Below are 20,555 nucleotides of genomic sequence, written 5' to 3'. Positions count from 1 at the left end.
TAAAGGTATGCACCACCACCACCACCTGGCTCCTCCCAATTTTTTTTTTTTGAGACAGGGTTTTTTTTGTTTGTTTGTTTTTTTTTTTTTTTTTTTTTTTTTGTGTAACCCTGGCTGTCCTGGAACTCACTCTGTAGACCAGGCTGGCCTTGAACTTGTAACCTTCCTGTTTCTGCCTCTGCTGAGATTCTAGGTATGAATCACCATACCTCAAACCCCCTTCTTATTCCCTAACCAGATGGCCACTTGGTCTGATCTTAACGCTCCACTTAGCTGACCAGTAGTGTGCAGGTGTAGTTTGATTTGGGGTAAGGCCATGAGATGTCTATTTTGTTAAAGTGTCCCTGGTGATTGTGATGCACAGCCAGGTTTGAGGAACTCTGCTAAATAAGCCATTGGGTGGGATCACCTGATGGCACCCTGTCCATGGGGGACTGCAGCGAAGGAACCTGGATCTTTTGGAGATACTCTTCCAAGTCCCGATTCCAGGCTTGTAGTGTAACTCACACTAAAGTGTAAGTGAATCTGCGATGCTCTTAACCCTCTTCCTTCTCATGAAGGCCTCTTCTTCACCCAAAATATATCTGCAGCCGCCAGTGCTCATTTAAGGCCCAGTGACTAAGTGAAATGGAGAATTTCAAACAATGTGGGCGTTGAGATCTTCCAGTTGTTCCTTAAAGTGGTGGCTCCCTGTCTTGGTCATCTTCAAAACTGTCTTGGAAGCTTTATAAAAATGCAGTTTGGGGTTCTGACGCCTACCTTCAGAGGCTGAACCTCAGTGTGTGTGTGTGTGTGTGTGTGTGTGTGTGTGTGTGTGTGTATCCAGAAGTGGATGGTTGCTGCAAATAGAACTCTCCAGAGGTTTTGATGTTCAGTGAAATCAAGTCTGGGAATCCTGAGTTTTACTGCACAATGTTTTCACTCCTTCTCAGGTCTCTAGGAAGTGTTAGCAATTAGCATGACAATAGCCACAGGAGGCGCTTTACATAATAGGTATGAAATAGGTAAAAGTTATCTGCCTCTGGATTTATATAAAACTATTTCTATAAAATATTCTATAAAAACTATTCAAGAAGGGGTTGGCATGTGCCTGTAGTCTCTGAGCTGGGGAAGCAGAGGCAGGATTCCTGGGCTTGCTGCCCAGTCAGTCTAGGTTTAGGGAGTGGCTTTGTCTCAAAAACTAAGGTGGAGAGCAACTGGAGAATATAACTGGGGTTGGCTTCTGACTTCCACACACAAGTGCATGTGGAGCTGCATATATATATATACACATACACACAATGCACACACACATGCAAATAAAATAAAAAATGAAATAAACAGTTCAAAAGGGATGCAGTCCTGTCAGAGGTGGGATGATAAGGACAGTTGGGGATGATGTGTGAGTGGCTAGCTCAGTCTTTGAAGTCCTGCCACACTGAGCAATTCACAAACTCACCTACATCAGAAGATCCTCAGTTTTTGAGATTCCACAATTTGTAGCTATGTGTGTAAGCTTGTACTGGCTCTCTTGTCTCATTAACGCATTGCTTTATATGATGAATTTATTGTAGATTATTCACCAACTGACACTGCAGGTAATAGTATAAAGCTAATACCTCATTAGGTACCAACATGCTTCCCTCAGGTAGTAAGGAGCCATTCTTTGGGGAGAGTTTCAGGTGTATTTCCAAGAATGAGAAGCGGGTTTTAAAAGACTCTAAGATGGACTATAAGATGGTAGGGTTTTGCTTCATTTTTTTGAGACAGGGTTTTTCTGTGTAGGCCTGGCTGTCCTGGAACTCACTCTGTAGACCAGGTTGGTTTCAAACTCAGAGATCTCCCTGCCTCTGCCTCCCAAGTGCTGGGATCAAAGGCATGCAGTGCTAGAATAGTTTTGATGTTTGGCTTCCAGCTAGAACATTGAGCTCGGATGTTGGCTTAGATGTGGGCTTTCTCTTCTGAAGGTATTATTAACCCCATGCTTGGAGTTTGGGGACACACCACCCCATATGCTCCAAAGCATATTTTTCTGGGATGTAGTTGACCTCTAACCCTACTCTCTCACTGATCCTAACTACTAGCTGAGGCCTTTTCTTCACATTCTGACAGATAATCCTTTTACTCTGTCTTTGTCTAGACCTCAGAAATGACCCCATTGAAGACTGGAGATCAACATTCTGGCAAGTGGCAAAGCAGATGCAGAAGATGCAGGAGAAACAGGAAGCTTTCGTCCTCAATCCTGCCATGGGGTAGGGCCAGACTCCTTTCTCTACACAACTCTGGAAGCATATGGGAACTGCTTGTCACATCCTGGGAACCTTTGATCTCAAGCCTCTGCTTATCTTGCTTAAATCTCCAAGGCATTTTCAGTGAAGTCCTGTTTTCTCTTTTACTTTCTCACCTTGGGATGCTTTTCTTTAATCTTTATTTCAACCCTGTTTCTCACATCAGCAACTAGGAAGCACTTGTGTGATCTGGAACTGTCTTGTTTAGAGGAGCTCTTTGGCCATCTATGCATGGACAGCCTTGACTAACCACGGCTAGGTCAGTCTCTTTTACAGATTCAAACACTGAGTAGGGTTTTAAGAACAGTGATAGAGGCTCACTCCTGTGCCTTTTGATATCCTCTCCACACCACTACAGACCTTCTTAGCCTCGGAATTCCTGTTCTTTATTCTCCTCTGGGTCCTCTGCACACATCTCACTAGAACCATCTATCCCTACTTCTTCCCTACCCAAAACTTTTGCCTCCTGCCTACCATTGTCAGTGACGTATCTGACACCTTCCTCTTGATCTTCATGTGAGAAAAGAAGGGAAACTCTGTAGTATATATATAGCTTGTTTTTGTTTTCTGTCTCCTTCCTCCTCACTCTATTGGTTGGCTTTCAGGTTTGTTTGTTTGTTTGTTTGTCTGTTTATTTCTTTAAAGGTTAATTTAAAAATTATTTTTAGGTGAGTGTGTGTATGTGTGCATGTGAGTTCACGTGTCCATAGAGGCCAGAAGGAGGGCGTCAGTTCCCCTGGAGCTAAGTCAGGCAGTTGTGAGCTTCCTGATGTGGGTGCAGATCCTCTGCCAGAGAGTAAAGCACTGCTAACCACTGAGCCATCTCTCCAGGCCTCAGTCTTCTGTTCTTAATCACTGGTCATGCTATTCTCTTTGCTGCAATCTTTGTTTGACCTGCTGTGCTATAAATCTGTACCATTTCGTGTCTGCTTCACGTGTCTGTATAAAGCATAATAAACTACCATAAAACATGGCGGAGAAGGTTCTCAGAAAGAAGAGGATTCTCTGAAAACCCTTGACCCAACTGAGAAGAGACCTAGTCACTGGCTTCCTCCTAGAGAGTCTTGAATGCACCATGGAGGTGGCCAGGGGTGGCCCTTTCTTTCTCTTCTCCTTTCAGTTAAGCACACTCTAGCAACATAGTCAAGGCCACCAGTAAAAGATGTGTTCAGGGATCATTAACCACAGTGAACATCTAGTGGGGCCCACCAAATACACCCATGCCTAGGAATCACCAATCACATTGCACACCAAAGGATCACCAATACCACTCCATGCTCAGGGGGTCATGAACTGGTGAACTGGTAGAGTCCTGGGTTTTTCTCTTTATACCAATTCCTTCTAGTGTCCTGCTTCCTTGGCCTGAGGGGCTCAGCAGCTCATCCCGAATGGAAGGTGGAAGCACCACCAAGATTCTGCTGGAAACCCTGCTACTAGCGGCCCATATGACCGTGGACCAGGGTGTTGTGTCCTCTCAAAGGTAAGGAGGAAACAGACAAGTGGAGGATCAGATCCAAGCAGAGGTAACATGTAGGAGGAGATGGCAGGCTCAGATTCCAGAGGCAAGCTTTCAAGAGTCCTTTGACTTGAGGATGGCCCAGGTCATGCAGGCTAGAACTCACCCTGCTGTGACTTCCTCCCCTGACTGGGGGTTCCAGCCTAACTTCCAGGATGCTCAGACCCACCCTCTTTTTGCCTTTTGTTTTTCCCACTGAAGCCTTTTTAACATAGAACCCTTTCTGCTCTTATGAAAGGCAGTCAGGGTATCTTTCTCCCTCTTTCTTCCCCCATTTCTCTCTAGGAGAGACTAGTAAAAAAAAAAATTTTTTTAATAGGCATTGTGACTATTTTAAAAATAGGGACAAATTCCAATTGTGCCCTAGGGTAGGAGTACCTAGGTCTTTTGGGGTAAGCACCAGGCCCTCTCTGGGAGCTAATGAATTTTCTTCTAGATGCCTTTTGGAAATCCTGAGGTCATTTGAGCGGGTTCATCAGGTGACCTAAGGTCAAAGCTCCAAAATTGCCACCCTGACAAAACAGGTTGCTATCAGGTATGTGGCTGTGTGTATGTAGGGGACATCGAGAGGTGTGTTCACATGGCAGGACTGAGATGGGCCACATGTTGGAAGGTCTTGATTGTTTACTCCTGTGTTCCTCTGCCACCTCTTCTCATGGTGATCATGGCCTGGCTTCTGGCTCATTCTCAGCCTGGAGAAGAAAGGCCGTGTGCACTTGGCAGACCCTCGGTATCATCGCCAGAGTAGGGTGCATCCACACGTTTGGTGCTGGCGAGTCCTGAGTCCTGATGTGCTCCTGATTCCAAGTACCCCAGACAATTGGTTCACTATTAAAACATTTTCCTGCAGACCCCTGAGTTCCCCAGTGTCTATCTTTCCCACATAAGTAGGTGCTTCCATCGAGCATTTCTTTCCTTTGAAGCATCAAGTTCCATGTGGGTCCTTGATCTCTCGGTTCCCATTCCAGTGCTTATAATAGTCTCTCTCATAGATTATCACTCACCCCATATCCCATGTTCTGACATCATCACAGCCCTTGAAGTCTAAAGCCTTCCTTTTTCTAAAGTCCACCATTCCTTTCTCTCTGAACTTAAATTTCCCAGATTTCCAAGATATCCGTGGCTTTCTTATCTGTGATCACAGTGACATGTTTAACCAGAAGGATGAGCTCACCAACCAGGTTGGAAGAGGATAGGACATGGGAAGTTGTAAAATTCACGAGTGTGCAGAGGGCAGTAGGGGAGTGGGGCCTGGAGGTGGGGGACCATGAGAGGATCCTCAGTCCCAGGAAGGGACTGGTCAGAGGACAAGGAGATCTGAAGCAGTGGAGTGTGGAAGGCTCTGGGTTTGCCTGGCTGTAGTCCACTCACCTGCTACATCACCTTTGGCAAAATGCTACCATTTTGAATCCTGACTCTTTTCAACTGAAACCAAAAGGGCTGTATTAGATGTCCCCTAAGGTCCCCTTCAGTCTTCAAGTCTCTACTCTTGAGTGTCCTGATGGAAGGAACTCCCTTATCTTTTTCTGTCCCAGGGACCCCAGTTCACCTTCTCCCAGGATGACTTCCTGACTTCCATCCTGCCATCCCTCAAGGAAATTGACACCGTGGTCTTCATTTTTACCCTGGATGGTGAGCAGGAGGATGGAAATGGTGGGGTGGTTTAGAAGAGCTGCCATTTTTCTGAGTCTTGGGGTGCCTTGTCAGAGGGAGGGTGTCTTAGGGTATCCTATTGTCACAATAAGGCACCATGACCAAAAGTAACTTGGGGAAGGAAGGGTTTATTTCATCTTAGAGTGTATAAGTCTAACACGGAGGGAAGTTAGGGCAGGAACCGAAGCAGAAGCCATGGGCAAGTGCAACTTAACTGCTATTCCCCATGGCTTGCCAGTCTGCTTTCTTATGGCACTCAGGACCACCAGCCCAGGGGTGGCACCTCCCACTGTGAACTGGGCCCATCAATCAATCAAGAAAATGCACCACAGGCTTGCCTACAGCTGGTCTAGTGGGGGCATTTTCTCACTAGAAGTTCCCTTTTGCCAAATGATTCTGGCTTGTGTCAAGTTGACATAAGACTGTCCAGCACTGAGGGACCAAATGAGTGTCCTGTCAGGACCCTGGAGTGGCAGGAAGAACCATTTCATAGCCCAGCCTTTTAACTCCAATGTCTCCTATCCCATCCAGATAACCTCACAGAAGTACAGGCCCTGGCCAAAAGGGTGAGGGAGAAGAGCCGGAACATCCAGGCCCTGGTGCACAGCACTGTGGGGCAGTCCTTGCCAGTGAGTGTCTGGCACTGGGGAGAAGACCTAGGCGTAGTGCAGCCAGCCAGGCCTTCTGGCACAAACTGCTCTGTTCATCTTTCTCCTCAGGCCCCTCTAAAGAAACTTTCTCTCGCTCATCAGCATCACATGGCCATTTCTTTTCTTTGATTATGAAGGGAGCTACGTTCAGGTAGGTGGGGATGAGAAGGCAATGTTTCCTAAGAAGGAGAGGAGTCCAAAGCCTCCAAAGCCATAGGGATGGAGGAGGCCTGAATATTTTTTTAGGCTTCCCCTCTCCCCAAGCTGGGTAAATACTCCATTTATCAGGTCTCTAAAGAGAGTTGCCAAGGCAACAGGGTTCGATTCTTTCTAGGAATATACAGAAAGGGCAAGACAGGCCACCAACGGTTACACACTCAGTGTTTTTTGGGACAGGTTCATTGTTGACATTGAAGTCATTATCACCACCCAAAAGCCTTTAAGGCAGTTTCTTTTGTGTAGTACAGTATGCTGAACATAACCCAGATATTACCCCGATGGAGTCCTCCCTCAATAGTGAAATTATAATCTGGGAGATGCACTGAGAAGAATCATAGAAATACTGAGCAGTTTGTATGCACTTTGCAGTTTGGCATGGAGTGCTCACCAGGAAATCTAGGTGTCAGTCCAGCTTGGGTGGCCCAAGAAAGAAAACAAATTTTTATCTCTGTACTTTACTGTTCTCACACAGGACCTGCCTGCCCTCCACAGGGCAGAAGCAGGGCCCAGAACAGGTCCCGGGGAGGTGTGGTCTTTCATCATTATTCAAACTGCTTCCTTCTGAAGCTTCTAGACTTAATCAGACAGGGAGCCACCACACTGCCTCACAGAACCTGGAGCTCTTACAGAAATGTCTCTCCACAGTGGCAGCTCCACTCTCCTTTGTCTTTCTTTCTAATAGTGTTTAGTGTTCTGTCTCTACTTCTTAGCCTGCTTCCCACATTCACGGTTTCCTCCGACATCACCTGTTTTTGGAGAAATCTTCTCTGATTAACTTTACATTGTCTTGGCTCTCCATATTATATTCTTCTCCAAGCTAGCACAATCATGGTCCCTAATACAAATACAGTGCTTTATACCCTGGTGAATATTACATATCATTTATCTCAGTTCTCACAGCAATCTCCTAAAGCATGTGTGTTCATTTTTGCCATCTCCCTGCCCCTTATTTCTGCTTTTAATGTAGTGACATTTTATTTAGATTTTTGTCTGTATCCCAATCTATTAGGTTTTTCCCCCCTTGATTTCTTTTAATCTTTTACTTGATGCTGGTTTCATCTGTCCACATGTGATTGTCTGAAAGAAGGTTTCTGCTGAAGTCTGGCTCCAGCAGGATTCAGGTCCCAAAGAAGAGGTGTGGAGTTGGTGAGGGAAAGAGACTGACATTACCTGGTGCGAATCAGGGTAGCTGGTGGTTATTGAACAACAGGACACACCTTTTTGAGTCTATGATTGCATAATAGCTCAGCCATTAGCGATCTTGAAAGCAGGCTTAATGATAACAAGAAATATATGAACTTTTCACAGATTGTTTTTAACCTATTTTAGCCCTACTTTTTTAACATCCAGAATGAATGAGGTCATTAACTTTAATGGTTCTTTAAGGTTCAGCAACCCTGCCACATGCCCTTCGTACCTCCTTCTGCAAGGTCTCAGCCTTTGTGGTCTGAGGTACCACATCTAGTCTTGTGAAACAAACCCATGAGACCAATTTTCATTCCTCCAGGGGCATGATGCAGTGTTTGTACCAGGAAGCACAAGCATTGAGCCATTTCCTAATTGTGTTCCTGTGTGCCTTGGTCTTACAATGTGGGCCCGTTCTCCTCCTAAGATCCCCAAAGGGAATGTCCTGACATCTTCCTCTGTCTCCATTGTGCCGTACCATCCTAATTCCTTCAATGTATGCTCCTGTATATGTCAGACAAGGATCAAGCCAGTCTAACTTTAGCAGAATCTGCTTCTTGTGGGGCGTATCAGGTCTTGCCACTCATCCTGTAGACCTAGGCCCACTGCTTCTCTCCATCGTACGCTTTCATCCTTAGGACCAGGTGTATGTAAGAGTTTCTGGCACCAGCTTTCAGTTAAGGACTCTGCAGCTTCTCTATTCTTGGTGCAAACAGGGACACAAAGGGGGTTCTTGTGCAGGAGTAGGCAGAGTTACCATGCTATGTGGGTCCACATGTGGGTGGCGGAGATTTGTTTCCAAAGATTTACTTCGTTTAGCAAGACTGCTATTGTATACATTCATATCCTTTACCAAAGCCCATACAAAATCTCCCAAAGAAAAAAGGCATAAGGAAACTCCCATAATGCATAGCGAGAATCATCAAAAACAAAAGTCAAAGGCTGCTGGAGAACGGAGATCTGTGACATCCACCTGCTGGAACCTGGTGAAGCAGCAGTGGTCACTGAGATTTCCATTGGACTTGGTCCTATTTTGTCTTCTGCTGCTGTGATAAAACCCTGACCATAACCAACTTGGAAAGGAAAGTTTATTCCATCTGACACTTTACAATCCATCATTTCAGAGAGTCAGGGCAGGAGCTCAAGCAGGAAGCAGGTGCAAAGGCAGGGACCATGGAGGAAAGCTGCTTCCTGGCTTATTCTCCATGGCTTGCTCAATTTCCCTTCTTTTTACAGTTTCTAATACATTCATATTCTCTCTCTCTCTCTCTCTCTCTCTCTCTCTCTCTCTCTCTCTCTCTCTCTGTGTGTGTGTGTGTGTGTGTGTGTGTGTGTGTGTCTTTGAAGGAGTCTTTGAAGGAGTCAACTCTCTTTCTCCTTGTGGACCCAAGGGATTGACTTTAAGTTGTTAGTACCTCTATCGACTGAACGATCTCACCAGCCCTCAGCTTGCTTTCTTGTACAACCCACAATCACTTGATAAGGGTTGGTACTACCCAGAGTGGGCTATGCCCCACACATCAATCATCAACCAGGAAAATGTCCTTCTGACCTGCCCACCGGCCAGTGTGATCGAGGCCATTCCTCACTTAAGGTTTCCTCTTCCCACGGGACTCTAGCTTGGGTTGAGTTTACAACACCCAGCTCAGACTTGTTGCTTTCATTGTAGAAATAATTTTGATACCGTAATGGTCTTCACCCTTCACGTGAAACATTGTGCCCTATTCACCGGCCCTTCTCTGTCACATTTCCTTTATTCCCTTCTTTTCCCTAGAGCACGTGACAGATTAGTGAGGCTGTCTTATACTTTACACTATGCCAGGCAGAGAGGCACATCCTGTAATCTCAGCATCTGGGGGCAAAAGCAGAATCTGGCAGAGTTCAAGGCCATCTCTAGATACATAAAGAGTTTAAGGTTACTCTGGATTACAGGAGACCCTGTCCCCTAAAAAGAAACAAAAAACCCAAAACCAAAACTTCACACCAATTACTTAAGAATATGTCCCTCAAGGGCGAGGACATTTGCCTCTATAAGTATAATACAATTATCCACTCTGGGATGACAGTTAATCTGATACCATTTCCTAACTTCAGATTTCCTGAGTTATCCTTGGGGAAGCTGTTTTTATTTTCCAGATCTAGATCCCAATCAAAGATAACCTACAGACTGTAGTCACTAGGTCTCTCCTGTCTTCCAGTCTTCAGTCTTTTTCTTTTTTCCTTGTCTCTCGTGACACTGAGGTTTTTAGAAGTCTAGGCAAATCTTTTTCTGGAATGTATCTCCCATTTCCAGAATGTATGAAGGTGCTGTGTTGTCTTTCCCTCATGTTCAGGTGTTTTCCTTTTGGAGAAGACTAGCATGTCACACCAGGAGTCACCTGGCATGTGTGTCTCATCCTTCGTGAGGCCATGGTGGCATTTAGCAATGGTGTTGTCTGCCGTCTCTCTGTGTCCTGTCACCCAGCCATCCTTACCCACAGTTTCCGCATGTGCTGCTGTTTTCTACTTGACTCAGTTTTTCCTAAGGAGACTCTCAACCGATGATTTTTCTATTTCTAGCTCTCTTCCCCTTACACATTCATTAACGGGCATTCTTTTCTAAGGAGCTTCTGATTAACTCCCCACCCTAATGGTATTTGTTTAATGTCATTATGGACACATGAATTTTTTGTTGTCGTTAAATATTTAAATTTTTTTATTTTTTGAGGCAGAGATTCTGTGTAGCCAAAGCTGGACTAGAACTATTATAAAGCACAGACTGGCCTTGAACTCATAACCCTCCTACCTCAGCCTCCAGATTACTGGGATTACAGACATCCACCACCGTGTATGGCTTAGATGTATTTTAATATATTTTTAATTTTTATTTCATTTTATTTTACTTTTTATATGTATGCATGTGTGTGTCTGCTTACCCACTGTGAATACACACCATGTGTGTGCAGTGCTGTGGACCAGAGGAGGGCATTGGATCTCCTGGAACTGATGTTACAGGTGATTGTGAACCTCCCAGTGTAGGTGCTGGGAATCTAGCTCAGATCCAGAGCCAGAGTGGCAAGAGCTCTTCACAACCAGCCATCTCTCCAGCCCCTCAATACCCACCCTTTATTCCCTGCTACCAACTATTTTTTTTGAGACAGGGTTTCTCTGAGTCACCCTGGCTGCCCTTAAATTCACTTTGTAGACCAGGCTGGCCTCAAACTCACAGAGATCTGCCCACCCGAAGGCTGGAACAAAGGCATGTTCCAACATGCCCAGCTTCCCCTAATATGTTTCTCTCTCTCTCTCTCTCTCTCTCTCTCTCTCTCTCTCTCTCTCTCTCTCTCTCTTTCTCTAACTCACATTTTTAAATTCTCTTATATATTACATTTCCACCTCAGTTTTCCCTCCCTCTTTTCTGCTCAGTCCCTCTCCCTTCCCCCAGATCCATTCCTCTTCTCTTTCCCTTAAGAAAAAGGCAGGTGTCCCAGGGATATGAACCAAACACAGCACATCAAGTTACAGTAAGACTAGACCCATCTGCTCCTATTAAAAATGGACAAGGCAGCTCAGTAGGAGGAAAAGCCCTAGAGCAGGCAAGAGCCAGAGACAGCCCCGCCCCCACTGGATGGAGTTGAATATATTCTCTTAATACTTATTTTTCATTGAAGCCTCAGAACCAGAGCTTGTTCAACTTGGCTTCCTCTAACCTGGTCATAGCCATACTTAAACATACTTCCAGTGTTTCTTTTTGTAAAAACAAAACAAAGAAAGAAAAACCACTCCTTACTTCTGGGCAAAGGGTGGCAGACATTTTACATCTCGTGTGTTTGCATACCATCTTCTGAATATTACTCCACTGCAGTGCCCAGGTCTCTTCTTCGCTGTGAATGTACCTGTGTGATAGTTTACCTGGCCAATCTCTTAATTGGGGCATTTGCTTATTTTCAACGTTTTGCTATTGCCAATAATGATGCAATGTGTTGAAGAATGAAAAACTATAAAAGATCATTTTATAAAATATATACAGGCTTTTCTTTAAAGGACATGAAAATTTTCTCTCTGAAACAAGCCAAGAATGTAGATCGGACGGTTCTAGAACCGGCTGACCACAAAGAAAGGATATAAATCATCTGGGTGGTTCCGGGAAATAGTTAACCATAAAGTGAATGGTAGGGCAAGGCCACGTTCTTAAAAGAATTGGGTGTACAAGGTGTTTTCCACATGACCCTGACTAATATGGGTTGGGTCTCTCTGAGACTTTCCACTGTTTTTATGTTATGTTTCTTTGGTTACCCCTTCACCCCCTCCCCAGTTTGTGAGCTCCTATATAAGACCGCCCCTGACCAGGTGGTCTTGTCAATTCCTCTGCCCCTGCATGGGTTATGGATTGACCAGCAGTCGACTGATTAAAGACTATGCTGCCTCATGCTGCTTGCATCCAGTTTTGGTGACTTGTGAGTTTTTGGGTGGTCATGACATCCTGAGACTTGAGTGAGGGTCTCCCCTGAGTGAGGGTCTTCAGTGTATGCATGTGTCCAAGTGTTTCTTTGAGATAAATACCGAGAAATGTTAGATTGTTGTCAAAGGGAAATGCCAATGTCACTTTGTTACATGCTGTATATTTTTCTTTCCTAGGCTCTGTGCCGTTTTTCCTTTTCCATAGTGGCTGTTTAGAGAATGCTGGCTCCATGCAGCCTCCCAGAGACTTTTTTTTTTCATGATAAATTCAAAGCAATTCTTTATTTTTCAGTTTTTTTAGGAGCTAATTCACTTTAAAGGGTAGAAAAATTGCAACAGTGTACATATGCAGTCCAATTCAAACAAAACTTACTTAGATCAAGCATTTCATAATCATTAAGGGCCTAATGACAAATACGTCACTAGCTGACAAAGATATCTATTAAAGCCATTAAGACTGGCTGAAAATGGATAATTCTCACATTTTTACAATAACTCTAAAGTGCTAAAATGTTTAACTATATTAAACATATGCCAGAGGTATAAATTAATGATATGTTGATAGTGATGTGAGACTGCATCTATTGATTTTTCTCTATGTGTGTCTCTGTTACTATGTCAGAAAAGTAAATTTTTTTCCATTTTTTTATGAGTTTAATTTTTTTTTACTTATGCACCACTTTCTATCCCCTCACTGCCCTCCTCCTACTCACCCCCTCCTACAATCCTTTCTCTTCCTCTTCTCCCCTGATCAGGTGATCTCCCAGAGACTTTTGTCTAACTTCTGAATTTTGTCACTTTGATCAGCGAGAAAGTCAATTCCTGTGTGATTTTCACATGTGTTACAGTATTTATTGACATTTTGAAGCAGTGGAATAGCACCCAGGCCTTCACACACACTAGGCAAATGCTCTGCCACTGAGCCACATCCCAGCCTGTATCTCTATTATGTGAGAAGCAGAGCCCTTGTGTTCCTCTCTGCTCCCTCTGCTCTCCCCCACCTCTTTCTCTGCTCTCTTCTGCTTCCCCTCCTGCTTTACCTTTTCTTTCAGTTGTCCTGGAATCCCCTTTGTAAATCCACGAGTGTCAAATCCATAATGATCCTTTCTGCCTCCAGAGTGCTGGGATTACAGATATCAGCCACCATGCCCAGCTTTTGCTCCTTTTTCTAACAGACTTTTAAATCTTTTCTGACCCTTGACCTTGAGATCTTTATAAAGCTGTTAGTGTTCTATTTCTCACATATATTGTAAATATATTCCTTTGGCTTTAATTTGCAAAAAAAGAGTCTGGTTTAATTTGTCTGAGGATGAATCTGCTAGATTCTGTTACCATTTGGGTCTTGAAGCACAGAAAGCTCCCCACACCCATGCTGGTGTGGCACGTCTGTGTTTCTTTCGGCAATTCTTAGGAAGTTTGTTTACTCTTGTGTATGCAGTAAGGCATGAATCCATTTATATTTTCCCAAGCAACTATCTAATTTACATATTTAATTTTCTTTTTTTTTTTTCAAGACAGAGTTTCTCTGTGTATCTCTGGCTGTCCTGGAACTCACTCTGTAGACCAGGCTGGCCTCGAACTCAGAAATCTGCCTGCCTCTGCCTCCCAAATGCTGGGATTAAAGGCATGCGCCACCACTGCCCGGCTTATTTAATTTTCTATTGCTACGACTAAGGCAACTTATAAAAGACAGCATTCAATGGGAGGCCTGTTTACAGTTTCAGAGGGTGAGTTCATGACCATCATAGTACGGACCGAGTCAACAGGCAGGCTGGCATGGTGTTGGACCAGTAGCTGAGAGATTACATGTTGAAACAACTATAAAACACAGAGAGTTAATTGGGAATGGTGTGGGTTTTTGAAACCGCAAAGTCTACACCACTCCCAGTGACACATCTCTTCCAACAAAGCCACACCTCCTAATCCATCCCAAACAGTTCCATATTCAGATATATGAGCCTATGGGGGTTATTCTCTCCAAACAACCACAACAGTTGTCTCAGTCTCATTTTTAAGTCTAGCTTGAGTGATTTAGAATGTTACATGTGCCATATAACAATACAGTGAATTTGCATGTATTTTTGTAACGTGAGAAGCATTCTGGCTTGCTTTCTTTTCTTCCTTCCTTCCTTCCTTCCTTCCTTCCTTCCTTCCTTCTTTCTTCCCTCCCTCCCTCCCTCCCTCCCTCCCTTCCTTTCTTTGTTCCTTCCCTCCTTCCTTTTTTCCTTTCTTTCTTTTTTTTCAACACAAATTTGTAGCTTTGGCTGTCTTGGAATTTGCTCTGTAGACCAGGCTTGCCTTGAACTCAGAAGAAATCTGCCTACCTCTGCCTCCCAGATGCTGGGATTAAAGGTGTGTGCCACTGTAACCCAGCACATTCTGGATTTTCTATTTGGTTTCACTGGTCTGTCCTTTGATGTGCTAATGCCATGAGCTTAATTATAGAGAGCTTATGGCATGTTTAATATTTAGAAGGTCCAGTCCTCCATTAAATATTAAGGACTTTCCTAGCTACAATTGCAGATTTATTTTTCTATTTGAACTTTAATGTCAAAAATGTAAACTTTAACTTTGTCAGTAATACTTATGGGATAAATGGCTAATAATATACCTCAGATTTAATTGGCTTCTTTCCCACAGGCAGTGTGATAAATGGCATATAGCATCTGTCTCAATTAGGGTTTCTGTTGCTGTAATAAAAACACCATAACCATAGCAGCATCAGAGAGAAGCGTTTATCGAGTCTCACAACTCACAGGTCAAACTCCATCAGTGAGGGACACCAGAGCAGAAACTAAAGCAGAAGTCATAGAGAGTGCAGGTCACTGGCTTGCTCTCCATGGTCTGCAAAGTTTGCTTTCTTCTATGCCCCAGGACAACCTGCCCAGGGATGGCACTTGACACAGGAGGGACCTTTCATGTCAATCATTAATCAAGAGCAGGCCCCACAGACATGCCTACAGTTCCATCTGATGAAAACAGTCCCTCAACTGGCACTCCCTTTTCCTAGATGACACTATGTGCAGTTGACAGAGAACCAACCAATCTAATTGTTCTCTTACTCAGTGACTATGTCATGTACTTGTTAAATGTTTCAGTAAATGGCCAATGAGATGGCTCAGTGGGTAAAAACACTTGCTGCATAAGCCTGGAAATCCGAGTTCAATCCCTGCCATCCATGTGATGATGATGATGATGATGGTGGTGGTGGTGGTGGTGGTGATGGTGATGATGATAAACTTAGTATATCTAGGTATGTTGCTGCATACTTATAATTCCAGCACTTGGGAGGCTGAGACCAGATTGGGCCATACAGGAGACTCTGTCTCAAAAAAACAAGAAAGGGGCCGGGAGGTAAAATGGCTCAGTGAGTAAAGGTGCTTACCACCAAATCTGATGATCTGAGTTCAATCCTTAGTTCCTAAGTAATAGAAGGAGAGACTGAACTTCCATTGGTTGTCTTCTGACTTCCATGTGCACTCTGTGTCACATAGTCATGCACACAGATAAACACAATAAAAAGAAAATGTTTTAAAAATGAACAAAAAAGTTTCTAGCATACACTCATGCAAGGGTTTCTATGACAATTTTGTATCATCAGAAGGACTGAGACTCTGGAGTAGAGTTAGGTACCAACTCTGCCTTCAGGGAGACTAGTAGATAAATGCCTCCTCCCACATCATGGGATCTATGGACCCTCCAAGGGTCAAATGAAAATGTGGGGGCTGGAGAGATGCCCTAGCAGTTATGAGCACTTCTTGCTCTTCCAGAAGACCCAGGTTCAACTGGTAGCATACACCAGGTAGATAACAACTCTCAGTAACCTCAATTCCAAATAATCTGATACCCTCTTCTGTCCTCCAAGTTCACAACATGCATTTGGTACACAGACACATACACACATACACATTAAAAACACAATAACTTGTTTTTAAAAATAAATGAGATAAACATGAAAATGTCTAAAAGAAAGACCAAGCCCTCGATTGCCTAATTAAAGCAAGCTTTATTAAATACTGGCCAGGAAGATGGACACTAGCTCCATCCATACCCAGGAATCCCAGAGATGGTGTTGAATTTTGCTACTCAGGTGCTTATAAAGGCAAAACCCACAGGGCTGTGTACATCCTGCCTTCATCCAATCAGGGGCAAGCAAGCACACATTCTGATGCACTTTCTGACTACATACCTGCCACCTATGTGTGATCAAGCACATCCTACTCAGTTGGGGCAAGCACCCTTGTTTACTGAAGTGAAAATAGGTAGCTTGTTATCTTACAAAACAGCCCCAGCATTTCAGGAAATTATCTGTCCTGGGCAACTAGGGCTTATGGGTAAGTTTAGCCCTCACAAGAATAGAATAAAAAGTTAAAAAGATTGTTAAAGCTCATTTGTGTCATCAAACAAATGATCTGCCTTTTGGTGTCTGATTTCCTACCACAGGCGGCTCTCACCCTGTTTCTTTCTCAGCCTCTAACTTCCAGTGTTCCCGAGTGTTTGCATTTTAGAACTTCCTGCCTGAGGTGGTGAGTTAAGCACCAAGTGGGTGTTGAATACAGTGAGTACTGGGGCCCATGTGCTGCTGGGAAAGATCCTACAGAACCACATGCTGGACCTCCACATCACCAACTCCAAACTCTTCTGGAGGGCACTGGCCATGTTGCAGGTCAGAGCATGATGGGAGGCAACCAAACCTAGATGGCTACAGAAAGTACTTTTGCAAAGTTGGGAAGGGGTGTAGGGCCAAGGTTTATTTCTTTCACAGACATATCTTTCTTGCGCATAGTCTCTGATTTGCATGCGTTTTTACACACAGGTACATTGAGGGAATCCTTGCAGGTGTCATATAGGGACACAAACCACGGGAATAGATAAGAATGAAAACCAGTGTAGACTGGCATTGTCCACCTGGATCAGACTTCAGGGAGTCTAATGTAAGTGGTTCATTGTGTGCATATTTAAAACACCTTACATTTCCAGAAAAGGTTTCCAGGCAACAGTCAGCCCAATTCTAGGTGCACAATAAAGCTTAAGGTGTGACTACATAGAAACTCCTTTACAAAGTACACATGACCATGAGGGTGGGTTCTATAGCTAGAAGGCTTAGAATCTAGTGTGGTCTCTGACTGAGCATAGAGGTCAGCAGGCCATAAAGTACAGGTGACATCCCCCCTATAGATGGTAATGGTCTAGGGAGGGAAGAGTCTGTGATATACATTCTGGGGAATTTGAGTGAGGTCTGTCTCTATAGCAAAAGGTGAGGGAAGTCTGCCTCCACAGAGGAGCAAAAGGTCACCAGGTTGATCACAAAATCCACTCTCAGCTTTCTGGATGGAATGCAGGTACTTGATCTTTATCTTCTTCATCGAGGAGATAAAAGCACATGATTGACATTCCTGGTTCCCTAGGTTCACTGGGTGAGTACAAGGACCTCTGTGTCCCTGACTAGTACATGAGTGTGAAACTATAACCTCCAGGTGATATTCTTTAAGTGTCAAGGATGCAACAGAAACCCAACTCTTGGCCGGGCAGTGGTGGTGCATGCCTATAATCTCCAGAGGCAGAGACAGAGGCAGGCTGATCTCTGAGTTCCAGGACAGCCAGGACTACACAGAAAAGACCTGTCTCAAAACAACACACACACACAAAAAAAAAAAACCACAAACAAATAAAGTAAAAAAGAAACCCAACTTGTATTTCTCTAAGCTAAAGTGTTCGTCTAACATTCTGGCAATTAGCAACCCCAGTGGGAAGGAGTCTCTCTGTCCCTGGTGACTTGGGCAGAGCCTGGCAGAGGGCTCCTATTGGCTTGTCTTGGGTTATGTGCACAACCTTGAACCAATCACTGTCCTCCAGGGGAAAGGATGTTCTGCCTACCTGCTTTGTGTCAAGCTGACTTTGGGGTGGGATGGGAGATGGCTTGATTTTATCTTACGGCCACCAGAACGGAGACTAACAATTATACAAGGGAAAAGAAAGGGGCTAATGCCAAAGAGGGGTGAGGATGTCTACTGACCAGAGAGCATGGTGCATGGCTTTGAAGTTTGGTTGCTATCCTCGATCATTGACATATGGGGTTGTTGGGACCCAGTTGTAAATCTCACCAGTTTTCCATTCCTTATGGGCAGCTGATGGGTTACCACCAACTCCTTTAACTCAGTTTTTCTATACACCTCGTGATTATGGGACAAATTTTCCATAGTGTCTTTAGCCAGTCTTCAGGATTACAGCTCCCACTTTCTCATGTCTTTCCCTTCTCCCAGGGCACTAGTCTCAGTTCTCCTAGGCATCTACCCTGATGCTGACCTCATTGCTTTGTTCACAGAGGTTCTCTGGATAATCCAAGGCTCGCTATATCGAGAGCCTTCTTCAAGTGATCCATTTTCCTCAACCGCTGTTGGATGATGTCCGTGCTGCTCCCATCTCCTGCCATGTCCAGGTTGCCCACGAGAAGGAAAAGGTACCTTTCCCCAGCTGGCTGTTCAACAAACACTTTGTGAGGATCTTAAGCATCTTTGGAACCTTGTGTGACACTGTGTTTACAAAGCTTCGAGATACCCTGCCACATGGAGCTCCCATTTGGAGGGGTGGATGGATGGGGTAGGAACGGGGTGAAGAGGTACGACTGTGACAGAAGCTACAGAGGCAAAAACGATACCAAGGGGTCTTCTGTTTGGCCTTGGAGTGGTGTCAAGAAAGAGCAAGAGAAGGGCTCTTTGCACAGGAGTTTTCCATTTTCGGAGGTGGTTTTTCACTACTCTTGACCCCATCTCTTTCTAGTCCGATTAACGACCTCCTATACTTGCTTCCAACCTAACCCTTGTACCCAATTCTTTAGCTCCCCCAGGGTTCTTCCTCAAATGGCCATACCTTTTCTTCAATTATCCCTGCTCTTTCCCTCAGGTGATCCCCACAGCCTTGCTGAGCCCCCACTCCAGTGCTCCATCACTGAGGCTGAGGCACATCTGGCTGCAGCTCCTTCAGTCTGTGAGGTTTTTAGAAGAGTCCCCTCTGGGCCTGGTCAGAAGTGTAGCAGGAAACACTTGGAGACCCTACTGCCTGTGGTGCCCTGAATTGATGTTTCTGAGACCATGGAGGGTCAGAGTCCCCCTCCAGTTCCCAGGGGACTTGTGCCAGCAATACACGTTGTGGGGACAATCTCCGTTTTGGGTGAGTGCTGCACTCACTAACAACCCAGAATTGGGAAAGAGTCCTGTTTTCAGCTGAATCATTTCCATTTTTACTGGCATCTTCTGATCTCAGAAATAAAACTGTCTTGTTGTGGAACCTAACCTTGCAAAAAATCAGTAATCAGACTCACTACACACAAACAAGGGAAGCAGGGGCTTCAGGTATTCTTGGCTAGAGAGAAGTTGTGTTCCAGATGTCATTAGAGAGAGAAAGACAATGCCAATTAGACAAGGTCCTTGGGGACTAGGATGAGTGCCACATCCACTCAGAGACCAGTGAGCAGGGACGTTGGCTACATCTTCTCCCTGTGTTTACAAGAAAGAATATAAGGAATCCTACTCTGGGGGTGCCAGGCACCCTTTGGTGGTAGAACCCAACAAACACTAGAAAGTTGTCGGCACTGCTTTAGACTGAAGCTGTTTTGATAAAGGGACCTGGATTCATCCCAGGTCCAGTCTTCAGGTGCCTGCAGCCAAGGCTCTCACTGTTGAGATCTGGCTCCCCCTTGTGGCAGAGAAATAGCCAATTAATAGATGCCTCCAGAAACTCCCCCATGCAGAGAGTTATGGAAACTTTTAGTGGCTAGAGTTATTTTGAAATACGACGGGGAGGTCGAGAATCAAGGAGAGTTGTGGAACAAAGGAGGTTAAAGTACGACAGATAAAATCCGAGAATGTCTTCAGGGTTACAGTGGTTATGCAGAGTGAGTATCCGAGACTTAGGGCTTCGTCCTGGGACTCTGGGCTCTAGAAAGAGCTATGAAAGTTCAGAAATGCGTTAGAATTTCAAGTCTGCACTCCCTTCACGTGGGAGGGCACAGCAGGCACGCTGTGGGGCAGGATGTGTATCGGAGGCTACATAGCAAGATTGCTCTCCCTCTCAAAGAACTATTCAGAGACAAATGGGCTACAGCTTGCCTCTGAATAGCCAGCACTATTTGGAGAAAGCAAACATCTGAGGGGAGGAAAACTACTAAAGAATACTCCATGGTGGTGCTGAAATGGGAGTGGGGGGGGGCGCGCCTGACCCAGAGACTCTACGACCAAAGAAGGTAAAAGGAAATGATCTCTGGGATACCCAGTAGCAGGATCAAAACCGAGAGGACTTAGGGTAGTAGACAGTTGGTCACGAGCCCATTCGAAATCACGACCATGCTGTCAGGTCAGCCAGTGGCTCTTTTTCACAGCTTAGGTCAGCTAGCATGGGTCTTGAATATATATGTTAAAGAGTCTGTAAGGCCAAAGAAGGCAGTTTAAACCAGGTAGACGAAGAAAGTACCAACCTGGCTTCATACATGGACTCAACCAACACAGACAGCAAAATGCCCAGTGTACCATCTAAACTCAAGGCAGGTTTTGTACACGTGGATTAAATCTTAGTGTTTCAGGAACAAACTTTGCATATAGAATCTATTATAAAACACTCCCCTCGTGG

At 44.6% G+C, this 20,555-nt stretch overlaps 1 pseudogene; it reads left to right on the top strand.

Annotated features, from left to right (window-relative positions):
- The window catches only part of LOC117702306 (glucokinase regulatory protein-like), a 28,146-nt pseudogene extending 8,907 nt beyond the window's left edge, over window positions 1–19,239 (top strand).
- The last annotated feature ends 1,316 nt before the right edge of the window (window positions 19,240–20,555 follow it).

The sequence above is a fragment of the Arvicanthis niloticus genome, unplaced genomic scaffold (genome assembly GCF_011762505.2).
Source record: "Arvicanthis niloticus isolate mArvNil1 unplaced genomic scaffold, mArvNil1.pat.X pat_scaffold_67_arrow_ctg1, whole genome shotgun sequence".
Taxonomy (NCBI): Eukaryota; Metazoa; Chordata; class Mammalia; order Rodentia; family Muridae; genus Arvicanthis; species Arvicanthis niloticus.
The sequence above is the reverse complement of the archived record's forward strand: the minus strand, read 5'-3'. Positions and strand labels throughout refer to the sequence as shown.